The sequence below is a fragment of the Psammomys obesus genome, unplaced genomic scaffold (genome assembly GCF_907164565.1).
Source record: "Psammomys obesus unplaced genomic scaffold, mPsaObe1.curated_primary_1811, whole genome shotgun sequence".
Classification (NCBI taxonomy): Eukaryota; Metazoa; Chordata; class Mammalia; order Rodentia; family Muridae; genus Psammomys; species Psammomys obesus.
In genome coordinates, this window is record NW_026585504.1 from 35886196 (window position 1) to 35907428 (window position 21233).

A 21233-nucleotide genomic window follows, 5' to 3' on the forward strand; every position below is an offset into this window, starting at 1 on the left:
GCAGTTCTCATCAGAAGTGGCTGCATTGTCAGGGTTCTAGGTTATCTCCACGGATAGTCCTTGGTTGGAGTAAGAGTCTCTGGGAACTTCCCTGTGTTCAAATTTTCTTGTTCTGTTGCTCTCCTTGTGGAGTTCTTTTAAGTCTTACCACTTATTATCAAATTAAGAATGTGGGATAACACTAACAATTCCTCCTACTTTAAAAATCTCTGAAAGCAGAAGAAAACAGGAAACAACCTCTCGGAAACCTGCCACAGAGGGCCTCTGAAAGCCTCTGCCATGCAGACTGTCAAAGCAGATGCTGAGCCTGATGGCCAACTGACGGGCAGAGTGAATGGAATTTTATGTAAGAAGTGGGAAATAGTAAGAGCTGGAGAGGACAGGAACTCCACAAGGAGAGCAACAGAACAAGAAAATTTGAACACAGGGAACTCACAGAGACTCATACTCCAACCAAGGACTATCTGTGGAGATAATCTAGAACCCTGACAATGCAGCCACTTCTGATGAGAACTGATAGACTAAGATCAGAAAGAAGGAGAGGAGGACCTTCCCTATCAGTGGACTTGGGGAGGGGCATGCATGCAGAAAGGGGGGGAGGGTGGGATCAGGAGGGGAGGAGGGAGGGGCTTATGGGGGTACAAAATGAATAAAGTATAATTAATAAAAAAACTAAAAAAAATAAGTTAAAAAGAGATTAAAACTCTAAGACAGAAATAGCAAACAGGACAAAATTTTTTAAACTCAATAAAGTAGATTGTAAAAAAAGTACATCAATAATTATATTAAATGTGAATTTTCCAAATACTCAAGATAAAAACCTAATATTAAATGTGTAGACTTAAAAAACAATCTTTAAAAATCTACATATTTGGTTAGTTTTGTTACAACTTTATACCAAGTAACATAATAGCATATGCCCAGAAAGATACATCTCTAAATGGAAAATGAGAAAAGTGCTTGTGGAAGCTGTTAATGAAGAGTAGAATTAACAAATAGGAGCAAATAGTAATATCGTGGTCAATAGTAAATTTGACAACACAAAGGCCTGAATTGTCCACAGAACATATTGGATCTCTTGATTTGTGAGCTAATATGATTTCAATATGTCTTAAGCCAGAGGGAAATAGGAAAGAACAGGTTAACTAAAAGAGGAGAAGAAAATATGAAAAAGAGGAAGAAATTACATAATTGGCCAAATTCTGGGAGTGAATCTCAGTGATATGGCACTTGCCAACCAGGTATTTGGCCCTGGGGCCAAACTTCAGAAACACACACTCATACACACACACACACACACACACACACACACACACACACACAAAATACAGAGAAAAGGGTGGCAGCAAGATGGAAAAAAATACCTTTAAAAGTAGTGTTTGAGTGGACTTGTGCAAAGTAGCCATATTGTCCGAAATAGTGCCTCTCCCTGAATAGCATGATCCTCTCAGCAAAGCTAACCATGTAGGTTGACTAGATACATTACCACTACTGACTACCAGCCAGTAGCATAAAATAACATAGTTGTAGCATGTTTCCTCCCGCAAGACACTTCACTGAGGAAGCACTAGGCTGGGAAAAGTGAATGACATTCACGTTTTTCTCTTGTTACCGGCTTCTCCTTCCTATGATGCTCTCTTTGGAGTGGCTTTATAGCCCACTCTGCTGCCCATCCTTAAATATCCACCCAATACCTGCCTCTTATCTTTTTGCATTAGTTTCCCAATAACCTCTGAGCTCCTGGCCTTGTGGCTTAAAGATTACAAACTACCCATTCATCAGCACACACATCCACACTCTGAGCATGCTCTAATCCAGACAATTTGGCCAGTAAAATTGTTAAACCTTCACTAGCAGCTACTGACAGGTTCTCCACCCTAAATCACTTTCCCTTGAATGTGTTGTGTAAAAATTTTCTCCAAGACTGAAACATTCTATCCTGAAGGAAGTTGCTTAGGCAAAAATGTAACGACTCAAAATAGATTCAGGAAATCCTTGAAACTGACAGTTTTTCTAGGCCCCTCCTGGCCAGAGCAAGCAATAAAACTGAGAGTCCTATATAAGAGATGGAGGAATGATTGGTTGAGGCGGGGGAGTCAAGGACTCCATAAGAAGACATAGAAAGTTGACTAACCTGGGCCTATGGGGGCTCAAAAAGACTGAGCTACCAATCAAAGATTATGTATAGACTGGTCCTAGGCCCCTGCATGTATGTAGCAATTGCACAACTAGGTCTTCTTATGGATACCTTAACAACCAAAGTGAGCCCTGTCTGACTCTAATCACTCCCTTTGGTGCGGGGGAGATTAGGTGGGGAACGGGGTACGTGGCTGCAATCAGGATAAACAAATGAATAAACAAATAAATTTAAGAATATAAGCTGTCTAAATATTGATTCCTTTTTTTTTTTCTGTATCATGGACCATTCATAAAATCTGTTTGTTTCAAATAACTTTTTTGAATCATTTACTTTTGTGCTATGAAGCATTTGAAGATTAAAGGAAATTAAAACCGCTTTCTTTAAGTTAAAATACTTCATTAATGACTTATTAATGAGTAAATCAACACAATTTTCTTAATTTATATGCAACTGCAAACTCTGCTTTTTTCTTCTTCTTTCGTTGACTAAATGGATATTATTAACACAGGTCATTCCCCCTGACAATATTCAATTCCATGACTCTGAAGCCCTATCCAAAGAACTTCATTTGATGGGAATGTATATGGTCTCTAAGTTGGGATGTGAGATGAGGCAGTAAAAATCTGAGTATATAGTCATATCTGTCACTGCTGCTCTTGTGGCTACTGTCTGTATAATAAATTGGAAGTTGGTGATTGACTGTCTTTAAAAATGGGTGACAGAATTTAAATACATTTGACTTGTCTTGGAATGTTCAGTGAACAACAGTGCTCAGGATCTGTAAAGAAAGGATATTTAAACTCCTGTCTACTGTCCATCAGCTTGTTTTATGTTTAGTTAATGTTAGAAATATTTATAAAAAATAATATATAGGGATTATGAACGATTTCACCAAGGTTTTAGTATATTCTCTTTATAAAAAAATTGTTTACCAAAGCTATATGACCTCATGATAAAATATATTTTAATTACAGTATTTATTTATTTATTATAGACTTTGTATGTGTGAATGTGTGTGAGAGTACGTATTACTATGTTAATTCTATTGATCCATGAGCATGGGAGATCTTTCCATCTTCTGATATCTTCTTCAGTTTCTTTCTTTAGAGACTTGAAGTTCTAGTCATAGAGGTCTTGCCCTTGCTTGGTTAGAATTACACCAAGGTACTTTATGTTATTTGTGTCTATTGTGAACGGTGTTGTTTCCTTACTCTCTTTCTCAGCCCATTTGTCAGTTGTATAGAGGAGGGCTACTAATTTTTTTTTTTTTTAGCTAAATTGTTATCAAGCCACTTTGTTGTAGGTGATTAGCAACTGTAGGAGTTCTCTGGTAGAGTTTTTGGAGTCACTTAGGTATACTATCATGTCACCTGCAAAAAGGAATGCTCTGACTTCTTCCTTTCCAATTTGTTTCCCCCTGATCTTTTATAGTTATTTTATTTCTCTAGTACTTCAAGTGCGGTGGAAAAGAGATAAGGAGAATGTAGTCAGCCTTATATTTTCCCTAATTTCACTGGAATTGCTTTAAGTTTCTCTCCGTTTAATTTGACGGTAAATAGGCTTGCTGCATATTGACTATGTTTAGTTATGTGTCTTTTATCCCTGATCTTTCCAAGACATTTATTATGAAGGGCTATTGGATTTTGTCAAATGCTTTTGTGGCATCTAAGAAGATGATCACATGGTTTTATTTGTTTCCTTTCAGTTTTTTTATATGGTGGATAATGTTGACTGATTTTTTTTTTTAATGTTATTGAACCATCTTACCTCCTGGGATGACGCCTACTTGATCATAGTTCATCCTGTTTTTGATGTCTTCTTGGATTCAGTTTCTGAGTATTTTATTGAGTATTTTTGCATCAATATTCATAAGGGCTGTTTTGGTTGGGAGGGTTTTAGTGACTTCTATTTCTTTAGGGTTATAGGACTCTTTAAATTGTTTATCTGAACTTGATGTAAGTGGTACTTCTCAAGATACTCATCTATTTCATTTAGATTTTCAATTTTGTGGAGCATAGACTTTTGAAGTAAGACCTGGTATTTCTGAGGATGTCGTTTGTGTCTGTTGTAATCCCCCTCCCTTATCTTTTCTGATTTTGATGATTTGTATACTCTTTCTTCACCTTTAGTAAGGTTGGCTAATGGTTTGTCTATCTTGTTGATTTTTTCAAAAAAACAAAAAAAGCTTTTGATTTTGTTGCTATTTTGTATTGTTCTCTTTGTCTCTAATTTATTGATTTCAGCCTGAATTATGATGATTTCCTGCCATCTACTCCTCTTAGGTATCTTTGCATCTTTTTTTTCCCTACAGTTTACAGGTGTGCTTGTAACTTGCTAGTATAAGAACTCTCCAATTACTTCACAAATGCACTTGGTGCTATGAAATATCCTCTTAGCACTGCTTTCAACGTGTCCCATAAGTTTGGGTATGTTATTCATTCATTTCCATTTAATTTTAGGAAGACTTTAATTTGTTTCTTTATTTCTTCCCTAACCCAATGTGAATTGAATAAAGAACTGTTCAGTTTCCATGATTTTGTAGGCTTTCTGTTGTTTGTGCTCTTATTGAAGTCCAGCTTTAATCTATGGTGATCTGATATTTACAAGGGGCTGTTTCATTTTCTTGTATCTGTTGAGGCTTGCTTTATGAATGACAATGCAGTCTATTCTTGAGAAGGTTCCCTGAGGTGCTGAAAAGAAGATATGTTCTTTTGTGTTTGAGTGAAATGTTCTGTAGATATCTGGTAGGACCTTTTGATTCATGATGTCTGTTAGTGTCATTATTTCTCGGTTTTGCTTCTGTTTTTGTGAGCCATCATGTAATTGCTGGGAATTGAACTCATGAACTTTGGAAGAAAAGCCAGTGCTCTTAACCTTTGAGCCATCTCTCCAGCCCCCCGGTTTTTGGTTACTTATTCTTTGGTGAGAGTTGAGTGGTGAGGTCTCCCACTATTAACATGTGGGGATTGATGTGTGGTTTAAGCCTTATTAATGTTTCTTTTTTATCTTTCTCAATTTATTCACTTTGTATACTGCTTGTAGCCTCTTCCCTAAGGTTTCTTTTACAAATATTGGTGGCTTTGCATTTGGGCATAGATATTCAGAATTGAGATGTCATTTTGTTCAAATTTTTCTTTGATAATTATGAAGTGTCCGCCCTCCTTTCTTTTGTTTAGTTTTGGTTGAGAGTCTATTTTATTAGATATTAGAATGGCTGCTCCACCTCGTTTGTAGGCTCCATTAGCTTGGAAAACCTTCCTCTAGCCCTTTACTCTCAGGTAGTATCTATCTTTGTGTTTGAGGTTTATTTCTTGGATGATCCTGCAGCCTGGTCTGGCAAGTCTCCTTGGGAAGACAGGTAGGTTCATGGGCTGTAGGCTTGATGATCTATGGTAGCAGGAGCTCTCCTTGGGAAGTTAGGTATAACCATGGGCTGACGGCTAGAACTATGTGTCCCTGAAGCCCCTGCAGTCTTCCTTGGGATGGCAGGTTTAAACTGCTTATATTGTTTCCATAGCAGCCTTTCAATTTTCTAACATTTTTTTTGGACAAAGCAGATCAACTTGATCTTTTGTTAATGCGGTGATCAGTTCATTTCCTTTCATCAAAAGAATTATATCATACTTGTATCTGAATTTTGAAACTCTTATGAAAATCTTTAAGCTTTCCTTTTTCATAGACAGCAGAATTGTGACTCCCCTATCACAAATCTTTCAACTGAATACTTATAGAAGGCAAAGAGGAACAACTTGCACATATAAATAAGATGAGGTTAATCACTCCCCAAACAGGAGAGGTTTTCAGAATCTTTTATCTGACTTGTCCTATTTTGAGTCCCCCTTGACTCAGACGTGGAAAAAGGACCATTTTCAGAATGCCGCAGACCCAGAGTGTTACTCGTTTTTCTTCGCAGTGGTTGCTTTGGAGAGTTCATAGACCTTCAGTAGTAATAGCAATGTGTATGGTTTTACTGTGTCATCACTATCATTAGGTTGCAGCATTAATGAATACTTGATTTTCAGCTTTACAAAACTTATGAAATTATGAGGAAAAACCGTGCTTGCTGATATGGATCTTGTTTCAAGTTCTATTAAGAGAGTTATGGTATGTATTAATTATTGCAAACAGCTAGTTATTTCATTGGGGGAAAGACCCAGCTTTATACACTGTTAAGAGCTGACTGGTACCCTTCATTTTTAACCTGCTGTTCCTGGCCAACTCAATTCCATATAAAGAAACTTTTTTAAAAAAATGTTTTTATTATCATTTATTATAATTTATTCAATTTGTATCTCTGCCGTGTCCCCCTCACTTGTCTCTTCCCAATCCCACCCTCCAACCCTCTTCTCCTCCTCTGCCCCTCTCCTAGTTAACTGATAGTGGAGAGGTCCTTCTCCCCTTCTATTTGACCCTAGTCTATCAGGTCTCATTAGGACTGTTTACATTACCTTCCTCTATGGCCTGGCAAGGTTGTACCTACCCCCAGGGGGAGGTGATCAGAGAGTCTGCCACTGAGTTCATGTCGGAGACAGTCCCTGCTCCCTTTACTGGGGACCCCATTGGGAGACTGAGTCTATGGGTTACATCTGATCTGGGGTTTTATGTCCTCTACATGCAACAAGGAATATTCTAGGGAAGATGCTCAATCTTCATTCAGAAGGAAAAACGCCGTAGACATCGGAAGCAAGAGAAGCCAGGGAACAGGACAGGAGCCTCAGAAAGTCTCTGCTGAGGTTTCAAGGTTTCAAGGCAGAGGCTGAGACTCATTGCCAAACTTTGGGCAGAATGCATGGAATTTTATGAAATAAGGAGGAGATAGAAAGACCGGGAGGGGACAGGAGCTCCAAAAGGAGACCAACAGAGAAAAAAATAAAATAAAATAAAATAAAATAAAATAAAATAAAATAAAATAAAATAAAATAAAATAAAATAAAATAAAACAAAACAAAACAAAACAAAACTGAGCTCTGGGGACACTGAAGAGAATGATACCCCAGCCAAGGACAAAAAGACAGCTCATGGAGAGAACATAAAGACACTTTTTAAAGAAAGAAATTCTAAATGGCACTAGCGATAGTAAACAAACCACAGCTGTTATTTCTATAGCGTCCTTGATAGGGACCTGTATCTGCAATTTTGTTTTCATTTTTGTTTATTTTCCTAACAAGAGTCTGTCTAGAATGCAAAAGCCATTCTTTTTTATGATGTGTTCGTATCAAACATTATCAGGAAGGTCACATACCCACAAGCTTGACTGAGTGAATAAAAGATAAATCATATTGTTATATTCCTTTATATGGGAGCTCTTGGTACTTGATTTGTTTGTTTCTCTGTATATGAAGAGTTTGTAAGATGGAATTCAATTAGATTGCATCTTCAATATAGATATATTTTTATCAGTCTTTGGTCCAATATTTATTTTACAGTAAGGGGGTAAGAGAGAATTTACCAAACATTTTTAATAATAATGATATATCTTTCCAATTTTTTGAATGAGAAATGGATATAACTGATACCTGAGCATCACTGCACCAAAGCATCTACTTCCCACACTGCACAAAATTATCTTGTTTTTTTGTTATTGTTGTTTATATTTACTCTTTTATTGTCAGCTAGAAAGTTATTTCTTTATAACTATGTTTTCCTTCTTTAGAACCACTTTTGAAAACAGTTCACTGTTTCCTTAAAATATATCGTTTAGTTCTTTTACTTACAAAATAGTTTTTATTGTTTTATGGCAGATTACCATACACTCTCCATGTTCATTCTGGAAGAGAAGGGATATTGCTTTTTAGGTGTTATGTTCCCATACAATACAGGAACAGCTCATTTCTCTCACACCAAGTGTAAAGTTCAGATTTTATTGCACGAACAACAGAGTAAATGCAGTAAATGTTGAGAAGAGTATCATATATGAGCAATTTTCAACATCATAGGAGTGACAGAAATTGAAACAGTCTTAAACTACTACCATTCTTCTGCTGTTATAGATATTTGCTTCCTCAATTTACACAAAGCATTTCTCACTTAAGGCTAGGGTAAAAGCATTTTTAGGAATATTTTTAAAGAGACTAATTGTTGGGGTTGGAAAGTTGGCTCTGTTACTCTTCTAGAAACTGAAGTTCAGTTCATAAAAAGCCACCCATAACTGGTGGCTTTTGATCACTTGTAAGTCCAGGTTTATGGGATTCTCTACTCTCTTTTGGCCTCTGGAGACACTCTATACAGACATATTTAAAAAAAAAAAACACTAAGAGAAATATTGTTCAGTATATAGATTAAGCAGTGATATAACTTTTTAATAGGCTGATTGATAAAGAACTGGATAGCTAAAAGCATAAACATTACCAGGCAGACAGAGAGCGAGATCAATAGAAACAAAGACAGAAAGAGGGAGACAGAAACACACAGAGGCATTCTGATGTAATGAACAATTGGCTTTTAGCAAGTTAACCTGTTAATTGTATCACCATTTCCTCGGTGATTTTGATTATTAATAGTGTTTGATTTTAATCTCTACATATGTTAAAGTTTACTTCCTAATTATCAATGATCATGAAAGCCTTTCTTTTAGGGTAATTACCACCTGGTAATTTGTTGCCTTTACCAGTTTGTGGCCACATTCAAACTATAATCTTATGCTGTATAGGGAGGGGAAAAAAAACCAACCTTTTTATTATCTATTGCAAACTTCACGAATGAGATATCCATTATAAATTGTGTATTAGCAAAAAGAAAAAAAAAGCATTTGAGTTTAGTGAATTTAACTTTTCCTGATCCAGGGAATTCATAAATGAAAACCCCTGAGTGAGAACAGTGTATACTCCTATTTAGATGAGATGTGGACAGTTGTGGAGACAGTAAAAGATACAGACTAAGGACAGGAATGGAGGGACATTTAGCAAGTACATTTGTTTATATTCTCTCAGTCTCTGCTTGTTTTTTCTGGGTATAGAGAGTGTCTCTGTGGAATGAAAACCTGATTACTTCAGTGAAAGAACAGAGCTTTCTATTTCTCTGAAAATATGGAAGAAGTTTAGAAACACCAGCCTGGGTCTGCTGTGTTCTCACATGCCAAGGTTTCATATTTACCCTTAACACTGCCATATCTGTTATTACAACAATCACCAAATTGCTGCCCCTTTAATCCCTCAAGAATTACTATTGTTAAAATGTAAGTAAAATAATATCAGTTCCCATTACAAAGTGAGACAATCACCTGTATTACTTTTCAATTCCCTCTGTAACATTAAGGATGTAATGGTTCAAAGCTACATGAATTAGCCTTGCAATCTTAGTGTCATTGAGGCAGATGTCTGAAATGAGTCTATTAGGATTAGAATTAAAGTGCTATCTCAATTTCTTCTGAGTGTTCATTGAGAATATATTTCCTGGCTGTTTTCAGTTAATAAAGGCCACCTTCATGCCTTAGTTTGCAGCTATTCAGTTTATTTTTAAAGCTGCTTGCTTAGTTAAATGTCATTTTACTGACTTGGTTTGATTTTTTTCTTCCAGTAACGATAGTGCCCACACTCAAACATTCAGAATGGACAAGAAAATCTCTCATCTCAAGATCCTTAACTACTTTTGCAACTTTTACTTTTATACACGAGGTAACATATTCATAGTTTCCAGGGACAGGATGCTACACATATGTGGAGGATAATCTGCCATGAACTCCCACCCTCATCTCAGTCATTTGAAAGCAATACTATCCAAACTATAATAGTCCAGATAAAACTATGACTTGAAACAGGAGGCACTGAAGAAACAAAAGATTAATCGGTTACACAGTAACATATGAACATATAAACTTCAGATATTAAAAGACTCCATTTATGACTCAGAATAAGAAATATTCTGTAAATAACAATGTCTAAGAAATATGCTCAGAAAACAATCATTTTGCAACTTTGATTTAGTATATGCATTTATTTATTTATATTGAAAATTTCCTATGTGGGTACTAACAATGTTTCTTCTCTATCTCTTCTCTCTTCAACTCTTCTTCTCATGTGCCCCAAATCCTTCTCAAATTCATAGACTGGTATTAATAATTACTATTGCTACACTTTATTTCAATCCAAACCACAGAGTTCATTCAATGTTTTTCATAAACATATTTGTGTCTGACCTCTAGGGATTTGGTCACCTATCATGGGGATAATCTTTAGTTCAGAAAGATTCTACTTCTCAAAGGAGTCAGCAATAACCCATAACTCTTCATCTAGAGGTGCTACTTTATGGACTTTCCCCATCCACTTTGGCCCTTCCTATTGTATTGAAAAGATACAGAAATTGTGGCACATTTACACAATAAAATACTACTCAGCAATTAAAAACAAGGAAGTCATGAAATTTGCAAGAAAATGGATGGAAATAGAAAATATCATTCTGAGTGAGGTAACCCAGAAGCAGAAAAACACTGATATTACATATTCACTATAGGTGGATATTAGCCATATAATATACAATAACCCTACTACAATCCACAGACCTATAAAAGCAAAACAACAAGGAAGATCATAGGGAAGATGGTTAATTCTTATTCAGAAGGGCAAACAGGATAGATATCAAAAGTAGAAGAAGACAAGGAACAGGACAGGAGCCTTCCACATGGGGCCTCGGAAAGATTCTACCCATCAGGGTATTGAAAGAGATACTGAGACTAATAGCCAAATTTTGGGCAGAGTGCAGGAAATCATGTGGAAGTAGAGGGAGATAGAAAGACCTGGAAGGGATAGGTGTTTCACAAGGAGACCAACAGAGTCAAAAATCTAGGTCCAGGGGAGCCTGCAGAGACTGATATTCCAACCAAGGACTTGCATGGAGAGGACCTAGACCCCTGCTCAGAGGAAGCCCACAGGCTCCTCAGTTTTCACATGGGTTCTCTAGTAAGGGAAACAAGGATTATTTCTGACAAGAACTCAGTGGCTGGCTCTTTTATCATCTCTCCCTGGGGGTGGCGGGGAGAGCATCCTTGCCAGTCCACAGAGGAATATGATGCAGCTAGCCCTAATGAGAGCTGGTAGGCTGGGTTTAGATAGAAGGGGAGGAGGACCTCCCTTATCAGTGTGCTAGGGAAGGAGTATGGGAGAGTGAGTGGGACTGGGAGGAGACAAGTGAGAGGGCTACAGCCAGGATACAAAGTGAATAAGTTATAATAAACAACAAAAAATTTAATAAAAAACAACATACAGTTATGGCATTCTTTGAATTAATACTGAAGTGAACTTAGTACCATTTTTGCCATGTGATAGCCAAAATATCTTGCTTGTTCACTTACATGTGTTGTTTTGTTTTTTTTTTTTTAATTTAGGTGTCATTTTATGAACAATCTCTAAATAGAAACTTAGAAATAAAATTACTTAAATTTCCAAACTTTGACAATTATAAATTTTAAAACTTCAAATGTTCTCAGTCTGTTTATATCCCAGGATATTGATCTTTTTCTTTATGCTCCAGACTACAAATCTTTGAGGCCATATTGCATATCTCTTTTTCATTTTTGTGTCACAGTCACCTATGATTGGTGCTCCATCAGAGAAGATATTACTGGTGAGAAAAGGTTCCGAATAAGTTACATGGTCAAAATACACTTAATGATTCACATGAGACATATTTAGAAACAGTACTCAAATATTGGAGCTGTTCTTGTGAAGATATTTGAAGACATCATTAGGATGAATTTTATTTATTTTATCAGGAGATGCTACTACTGTACCAAGCTTCTGTCATGATGCTTAAAATCACTTCCGTCACATGTGTTAGCATCTTCAGCACTATGTTGTATCACACTGATTTTGGAATAACTGCAATTCCCTTTTGGAATAACTGTAAGCTTTTCAACGATTGGTTTCGAAACATGTGGATCTCCCTATTTTGTTCACTATCTTTTTTTTTTTTTTTTTTTTTTTTTTTCTTGTTGACCCACATGAAGATCGCCATTCAGGTTTTCTCAGGTAATCCCAGCTTGCTTTGTCCAGAAGCTTTGCCTGCGTTTGAGACCAATGTTTCAGATTTGCCGTGAACTGGCTGCGTGTGGCTCACAAGGGTCAATAACAGACAAAGCATCTGTTAGTCAGCAAGAGATTTGCAATCTCACTACAGTCCCTCTAACAGCCCACTGAGGTGTGCTTGTCCTCATTTTTCAGATGACATACTGAAAACGAGGTGGTTTCCATCTTGTCCTCGAGGCCATTGGATACAAGTAAGTACCTCAGTGGGTTGTTATAACACTCAAAATGTGGTAGCAAATATATAAGCATAAACTGCAAGGCTTATATACTTAATTTTTGTGATGTTATGTAGCATTCCATGGCTACTTTATTACAGTTCACTGAAAATCTAGGTAACTTCAGCAATGCATCTGCCAAATTTATTTGTCAACCTGAAATATGGTAGACTTTTCAGCACAAAAAAACCTAAAACAGTGGTAATCCCAAAAATCAGTTTAGTAGTAATGAAGTAATTTGACTCAGGAGAAAAACTGAGGTAACTGAGGTAACCGTGCATCTATGTATATGTATATGTATATATGTGTGTGTATATATATATATGTCTCTCTATATCTCTCTCTACCTGTGTATGTGTGAGTATTCTTGGTTGCTAAGAAAATTTTACATTGATAACATCAACTTCAAAAAATAGATATAGTTTTCTTTCAAAGTATGAGGGGGAGAAAGAAACATTCATATTGATTTATTCCTATTTCTATCAAATTAGCTAAGAGAAAGTTAGCCAATCAGGTAAAAAAGAAAAAAAAAACCAATCAATGCCACCCCATGTTTAAAATGAGATTTGCTAATATCTCTGGATTGTCTCTGTATGAATTTTCCATTATGCTCCCTCTTACTTCCACTAAGCAGGACTTTTAATAGTTTCCATAGCAGTAGGAAGAAAACATTAGTAGAATGTATCTTTGCCTTAATTAAAAAAATCAAAGCTAGGGCAAAAAAGTCTTGAGACTCACAGATTACATTTTTTGAGTATATTTTTTAGATTCTATGTACCCCATAGGGTACTGTGGAGGGCTCGGTAAAAAGCTTGAAAGAATTCACAAAGCCCTGAAACTTTATAAAAATATATTTGCATAGTTGTCAGTGTGTGTTCATAGCTTTCATTAGATTCCAGCACGGCTGGAAAATAACCTAGCACTTGCGTTCTCTAGCACCTGTGCTAATTTAAAACCTTAATTAACATGTTTTTAGACTTGAACTATAAGGTGTGATATCCAAATGTTAGTACCACAAATTGATGTAATAGAGACAATGGTTGTCTGTATAATTAAAGCCCGAAATTTAAAAAAAAAAAAGTAAGAATAATCAATAATCCTCCATTTGAATCCACTTCACTCACTCCCCTCTGAATAAATATTTATCTTCCTCTAGAAATGCTTAGTTGTAAATTTTTGGTTTGTTTGTGGAATTGTTAGTTAAAACATAAACATAAATGATTGATAGCAGTTATAATATGTATCTAAGATGTATCAGTCTCTAGAAATTATTCCTAACACAGTGTCTCTTTTCTTTCTATTCCAATGGTATAAGCCATGGCAAGTGCTCCTATACCTCCTGCTTTACAAAGTAATATTTGCAGCCATTTCATGGAGAGACTGTTTCACAGCAGACATTCTGGAGTTATGTGGATGTGATATAGAAGTGTCCATTGTGGTTGGACTTCTTGAGATCTTTTGATTTCTGCATTATGTTTAAGTGTAGTTTTATACGATAGTCCCCATTTACTACACAGAGAATATTATTTGATAAGGGATGGCACCAAACTTATCTGTTGACACACAGAAATGGCTGCAAATGTTTGATTACTAGAGCGTAGAGAGGGGTACTTGGAATGACAGTAATACTCATGGTTGGACAATGTAAGGAATATTTTTTTAATAATTTTCTATCTGGTAAAATGGCTACCTGATTTAATGACTAGAAGAAACATAAAAAAACATTTTTTAGGAGTTATTTCTTGGGTCTACTATACTTTGGATTGTCATTCCAATTACTACATATTATTTATATTGTAAAGGCAGAACAATGGAATTATTGATATCTAAACTAGTGTAGATGGGAGGTTTATCACAAGATTCCATCCTTAGACAATGAATAGACAATGAATGACTGCTGAAGGAGGGAGATATCGCCTTTCAAGGAAAAGATCCCAAATTGTTTATCCAATACAAAGTGGTCTGACATGAAAAACATACAAACAAAAACGACAGGTTTCATTTAGTACCTGTGCATAGTTATTTGTGGGAATGTGTTTAACAATGTGTGTATATAGAAAAAAGCGACATTATTTTGAGAGTGAAAAGGGACATGAATGCAGTTGGAGAAAGGATATTTGGAAAAGGAGGAAAGTAATGTATTTACATTTTAATTAAAGTGTAGAAAGTAAAAGAAATATTTGTATTTTAATTCTAAAATTAATTAACAAAGTTGAATTTCTATATGGTAACATATCTTTAAAAAAAACTTTGAACACATTTTTAAAACTCATAAACTGATAATATATTTTAAATACTCTAAACTTGGTCAAGGAGTCGCTGGCCGTAAGAAATATTTCATTTTGATGGAGAAATTGTAGTACATTTATACAACGGTATACTGCTCAGCAAATAAAAACAAGGAAATCATGAAATTTGCAGGAAAAATGGTGGGAACTAGGAAAACATCATCCTGAGTGAGGTAACCCAGAAACAGAAAGACAAATATGGTATATTCTCACTTATACATGGATATTAGCCATATTAAATAGGGTAAACATGCTAAACTCTATAGTCCTAAAGAAGGCAAACAACAAAGAGGACACTAGGGAAGAGGCTGAATCCTCACTCCTCACTCAGAAGGGCAAACAGGATAGATATCAGAAGTAGAAGAAGATAAGAAATAGGACAAGAACCTTCCATAGGAGGCCCCTGGAACACTCTACACATGAGGGTATCGAGGGAGATACTGAAACTCATAGCCAAATTTTGGGAAGAGTGCGGGAAATCATATGGGAGTAGAGGAAGATATAAATACCTGGAGAGGAAATATGCTTCACAAGAAGACCACCAGAAAAAAAATGGGCCCAGGGGGGCCTACAGAGACTGATACTCCAACTGAGGATCATGCATGGAGAGGACCTAGATCCCCTGATCAGTTTCCAAGTGGGTTCCCTAGTTAGGGGGCCAGGGACTGTCTCTGACATGAACTCAGTAGCTGGTTCTTTGATCACATCCCATGGGGGTGCAGCCTTGCCAGGCCACAGAGGAAGATGATGCAGCCAGCCCTGATTAGACTATAGACTAGGGTCAGGGAGAATGGTAGGAGGTCCTCCCCTATCAGTGAACTGGGGAAGGGGCATAAGGGGAGAAGAAGGAGGGTGGGTAGGAATGGGAAGATATGAAGGGGCTACAGCCAGGATACAAAGTGAATAAATTGAAATAGATAGATAGATAGATAGATAGATAGATAGATAGATAGATAGATAGATAGATAGATAGATAATTCTATTTCTCCACATGCATTATGTGTCTCATTAATTTTGTACATTATTTGTTATTATTATTACTATTATTATTTAATCAGTTTGTATCCCAGTTGTAGCTCACTCCCTCATCTACGCTGGGTCCCACTCTTCCTCTCTCTTCCTTTCCTATCCTTTTCCCTGGTCTACTGATAGGGGAAGTCCTCCCCTCTTCTCTGACTTCAGCCTATCAGGTTCCATCTGCACTGCCTGGATCCTCCTCCTCTGTGCTCTGGCCAGGTTGCCCCACCAGGAAGAAGCAATTAAGAAGCAAGCAACAGAGTTCATGCCAGAGACTGTCTCTTCTCTTCTTACTAGGGAATGCACATGGAGACTGAACTGTTCATGGGCTACATCTGAACAGGGGTTATAGGACCTCTCCATTCATGATCCTTGGTTGATACATCAATCTCTGCAGTCCCCCTGGGCTTCTTTGTTTGTTTGTCTGTTTGTTTTGTTTGCTTGTTTTTTGGCTTTGTTGGTCTCCTTGTGTGGCTCCTGTTCCCTCAGGTCCCTGTATGTCTCCCTTCTTCCATAAGATTCCCTGTGCTCTGTCTAATGTTTGGCTGTCAGTCTCTGCATCTGCTTTGATCTTCTGCTGTTTGGAGTCTTTTAGAAGACATCTGTGGTAGGCTCCAGTCCTGTTCTATCTTTTCTACTGCTTTCAATGTATATCCTGTTTTACCTTCTGAATAAGAATTAAACATCTTCCCTTGGGTCCTCCTTGTTGTTGAGCTTCTTTAGGTCTGTGATTTGAATATGCTTATCCTGTATTATATGTCTAACACCCACTTATAAATGAGTATATACCATGCATGTCTCTCTGCTTCTGTGATAACTCACTCAGGATGATCTTGTTTTTTCCATCCATTTTCCTGCAATGTTCATGATTTCCTTGTTATTAATACCTGAATAGTATTCACTGTGTAAATGTACCACTATTTCTTTATCCAGTCCTCAGTTGAAGGATAACTAGGTTGTTTCCCGATTCTGCCTCTTATGAATAAACCTGATATGAACATAGCTGAGCAAATATCTTTGTTGTATATTTGAGCGTCTGCCAAATATATGCCCAGGAGTGTTACAGCTGGGTCTTGAGGTAGCACTATTTCTAGTTTTCTGAGAAAGTGCCAACTGGGTCTACTACTAACAGTCTAGGCACACTAGTCTCTACTTCCTAATTTTTAGTCCGCTTGTCCATGCCTTATCTCATCAATTTTTTTTTTCAGGTGCATGAAGGGCTATCCACAACTTGAAGAGAAAGAAGAAAAAGTTTTATTAGGCTTTTATTAAAGGTACTGGGGATAATTATTGTATGATGTTTTTTCATGGTGCATCATCAGTCCTCCAAAATCATGACATTTGTGAATCTGTAAGATAAACAAGGTTGAAAGTATTGCTTCTGCACCTGAAATAATCTGTTTAAACATACAATTTCTTTCACACAAAAACTATTTTGCAAAGGACATTTTACATCATTTGTTTGGAGATGGTCATAAAGGCCAAGTGGGATTAAATGCATAATCACTATCAGGCTTTTTTTGCTTCTCTGTGTCCTGAGAGAGCATACCTGCAGGCCTAGATTGGTCTAATTACAGGAAAGAAAAACCAACAAACACTGTATTTAAAACCATGTAGGATGTCTTTTCTTGGGCTATACTTGAAGGCTCTTTTTTTTTTAATATTAGTTTATTAACTTTGTATCCCAGCTGTATACTGCTCCCTTATTCCCTCTCAATTCCACCCTTCGTCCCTCATCTTCTCCCTACCCTTTCCAAGTCCACCGATAAGGGAGGACCTCCTCCCCTTTAATCTGATTCTGCTTTATCAGATATCTTTAGGACAGGGCACAAAGTCCTCCTCTGTGACCTAGAAGGGCTGCTCCTCTCACAGGCGGTGGGGTTGGTCAAAGAGCTAGCCACTGAGTTCATGTCAGAAATAGTCCCTGTTCCGCTTACTAGGGTACCCCCTTGGATACTGAGCTACTATGGACTACATCTGAGCAGGGGTTCTAGGTTATATCCATACATGGTCTTTAGTTGGAAATATGGTCTCATAAAAGACCCCTGTCCCCAGATATATTTAGTCCTTGTGAAGGTCTTGTCCTCTCCTGGTCATACTAACATCCCCTTCTTTCATATGATTCCCTGCACTCTGCAGAAGGTTTGGTTATGAATCTCAGTATCTGCTAGGTAGAGTCTTTCAGAGGCTCTCTGGGGTAGGCTCCTGTCCTGTCTTTACCAAAATTAAAATTACTTTTCTCCTTTGAAGCCATATTGAAAATGTATATTTCCCTTCAATTCACCAAATGGAATGTTTCAAAATTTGGTTTATAGTTTTTATTTGTTGTATTTTTGGAGCAATCTTATGTTCTATTTTATGTGGACAACTCTCTCATCTGCCTCTCTCCCTCTCGCTTTTTCTCTATCTATCTCTGTTTCTGTCTGTCTCTTTCTATCTCCTTTTAAAACTATCTTAGAGATTTGATCCCATCAGAAGCCTTCACTGACCATTAAATTCCTTTCCACTAAGTCAACCTATCTCCCTCTTATCTAATAAATATTATTATTTTGCATAGAGAGTCATCTGATTAATTTAGAGATGTAGAGGTTTTTTTTTGTTTTGTTTTGGTTTTTTTCAATCTTTCTCCTTGGAAAACCCACAAGGTTTGGCTTCATCCAAGTTTCTGAAACTAAGAAGACCTTATTTCTAGTGATATAAAATAAAAAGAACATTAAGACATTCTGAATTTCTGCAAAGGATATTTTGTTTTTCTATGTTACAAATTATATAATATAAGATAATCATACTAAAATCTGTACACTTAAAGAAGCTAAGCAAGAAGGAGGACCCTGGGTAAGATGTTTAATCCTCATTTAGAAAAGCAAATGGGAAAGTCCTCAGAACATGGAGAAAATAGGGAACAGGATAGGAGCCTACCACAGAGGGCCTTTGAAAGACTCTACCTAGCAGGGTATTAAATCGGAAGCTGAGACTGACAGCCAAAGTTTGGGTAGAGTGCAGGAAATCTTATGAAAGAAGGGGGAGATAGTTAGACCTGGAGGGAAGAGGAGCTCCAAAAGGAGAGCAACAGAACCAAAATATTTTGCCACAGAGGTGTCTTCTGAGACTGATCCTCTAACCAATGTCCATTCATGGAGATAACCTAGAACCCCTGCACAGATGTAGCCCATGGCAGTTTAGTGTCAAAGTGGGTACCCTAGTAAGGGAAACAGAGACCGTCTCTGAGATAAACTCAATGGCTGGCTCTTTGACCATCTCCCCCCGAGAAGGGGCCACTGAAGCCTTACCAGGCCACAGAGAATAACAATGCAGCCAATCCTGATGAGACCTGATAGGCTAGGATCAGATGGAAGAGAAGAAGGACCTCCCTTATCAGTAGACTGGAGAAAGGACATAGAAGAAAAAAGGGGGGGGGGAGAGGGCAGGACTACAGCTTGGCTATAAAGTGAATAAATTGTAATAAATAAAAAATTAAAAAAAAAAACAAATTAAAAGATAGAAATGAGAGTTCTTTAAAAAACATATTTTGATTCACTTGTGGACATAAAATCACCATTATACAGCTATTGGGTGAGAAAGGGGTGAAGAGTAGAATGGAGTCAATTTATCTCATTAAGTACAATTTTACTTAAAATTCTAAACTCAGTTACTCTCATTGTCATCTGATATTTCTCTTGTTCCTTGTATGTGAATTGTAGACAATGGATGTTGCTCTGAAATCTTTATTTATGCTGTCAATTAATTAAACACAAAGGGTTTCTTGGGTAAAAAAGCAACATTTTTTGGTAAAGGAGGCTCCTGAGAAATACAAGATATTACAAAAGGAATTAAGGTGCAGAAGCCATGTCAAAAAAACCTGAAGTACTTAGCAGAATCAGCTTTGTTCTCTCTTCCTACACATAATTTGGAAAATATAATGAGGCATAATTTCAGAAGACATGCTTGTTGCTTTCAGCCTCTTATTACTGATGTGATTGTATTTCATTTTTTCTTGTTATTCACTGAAAACCATTAATTGCAAACTGTGGTTATTTTTCCCATGGCATATCTTTGACATCAAACCAATATTACAACACAAACCCAGTTACATATTCTTTTTTATTTGATTAATCTTATAAACATCTAGTCAAATCTCCTGATATTCATAACAATTTAATAACTATCTGATGAATGAATGAATGAATGATGCATGAATGAATTGATCACAAAAGCTGCAGAGTGATTCTAGTAAAACACACAGTTTTTTATTATTTTTTTAATTTATTTTTAAATTAATTACTTTTTATTCACTTTGTATCCCAGCTGTAGCCCCCTCCCTCATTTTCTCCCAATTACACCCTCACTCCCTCATCTCCTCCCAAGCCCCTCTAAAAGTCTACAAATAGGAGAGGTCCTCCTCCCCTTCTATCTGACCCTAGCCTATCAGGTCTCATCAGGACTGGCTTCATTGTCTCCTTTGTGGCCTGGCATGGCTGCTCCCCTCTCAGGGGGAGGTGTTCAAAGAGCCAGCCACTGAGTTCATGTCAGAGACAGTCCCTGTTCCCCTTACTAGGGTACCCACTTTGACACTGAACTGCCATGGGCTACCTCTAAGCAGGGTTTCTAGCTAATATCCATGAATGAACTTTGGTTGGAGTATCAGTCTCAGAAAGGACCCCTGTGCCCAGATATTTTGGTACTGTTGCTCTCCTTGCGGAGCTCCTGTCTTCTCCAGGTCTAACTTTCCCCCCATTTCTTTCATAGAATTCCTTGAACTCTGCCTAAAGTTTGGTTATGAGTCTCAGCATCTGCTTTGATACACTGCTGGGTAGAGTCTTTCAGAGGCCCTCTGTGGTAGGTTCCTGTCCTGTTTGCTAAAACACACAATTAAAAAAAATGTTTATAATTCAGACCATGATCAGAAAAAAAAATAGATCAACAAAATCAAATAATTATCTTATTTTGTTTAAAAAAAATACAGTTTGCAAATAAATAGTAAAAGAACTGTTCTTGTTACTTTAAAAGGAAAAAATAAAAACAAAATGTAAAGGAAAGTCAAATTATCATGTCAGATTAAGACACAAAAGAACCAATGGGAGGTTAATTCTCATAGATACAAGCCAAGAATGAACACTGTTGATATTCACTTAGAGCCATTTACAAGCTTGGCTGGAAGTTAGCACATTGCAGCAAGCACAGTTCCTAAGAAAACTGTAGGCAAAGGGCGGGGAAAATGGTGCAGGGATGAGGACCTCTTGCTGCTCTTGACAGGATCCAGCATCCATATCAGGCATGGCACAATCGCCTGTAACTCTAGATCATGGGGTTCCAGCTTTCTCTGTGCCAGGCACCACAGGCAACAGGTTGAAGTCTTACTTTGAAATGTAAAACAGAAGTTTGTTTAAAATACAGCCTAATGTGTTATTTCCTCTAAAGTATGAATAACACTAATGTGTATTTCTTGAAATTTTCTTAACGGAGATATGATACATGTCACAAAAGGAAATGAAATTCACAAATTGTCTTACATGGTATAGTGGTGCCTACGTTTAATCACAGAAGTTGGGAAGTA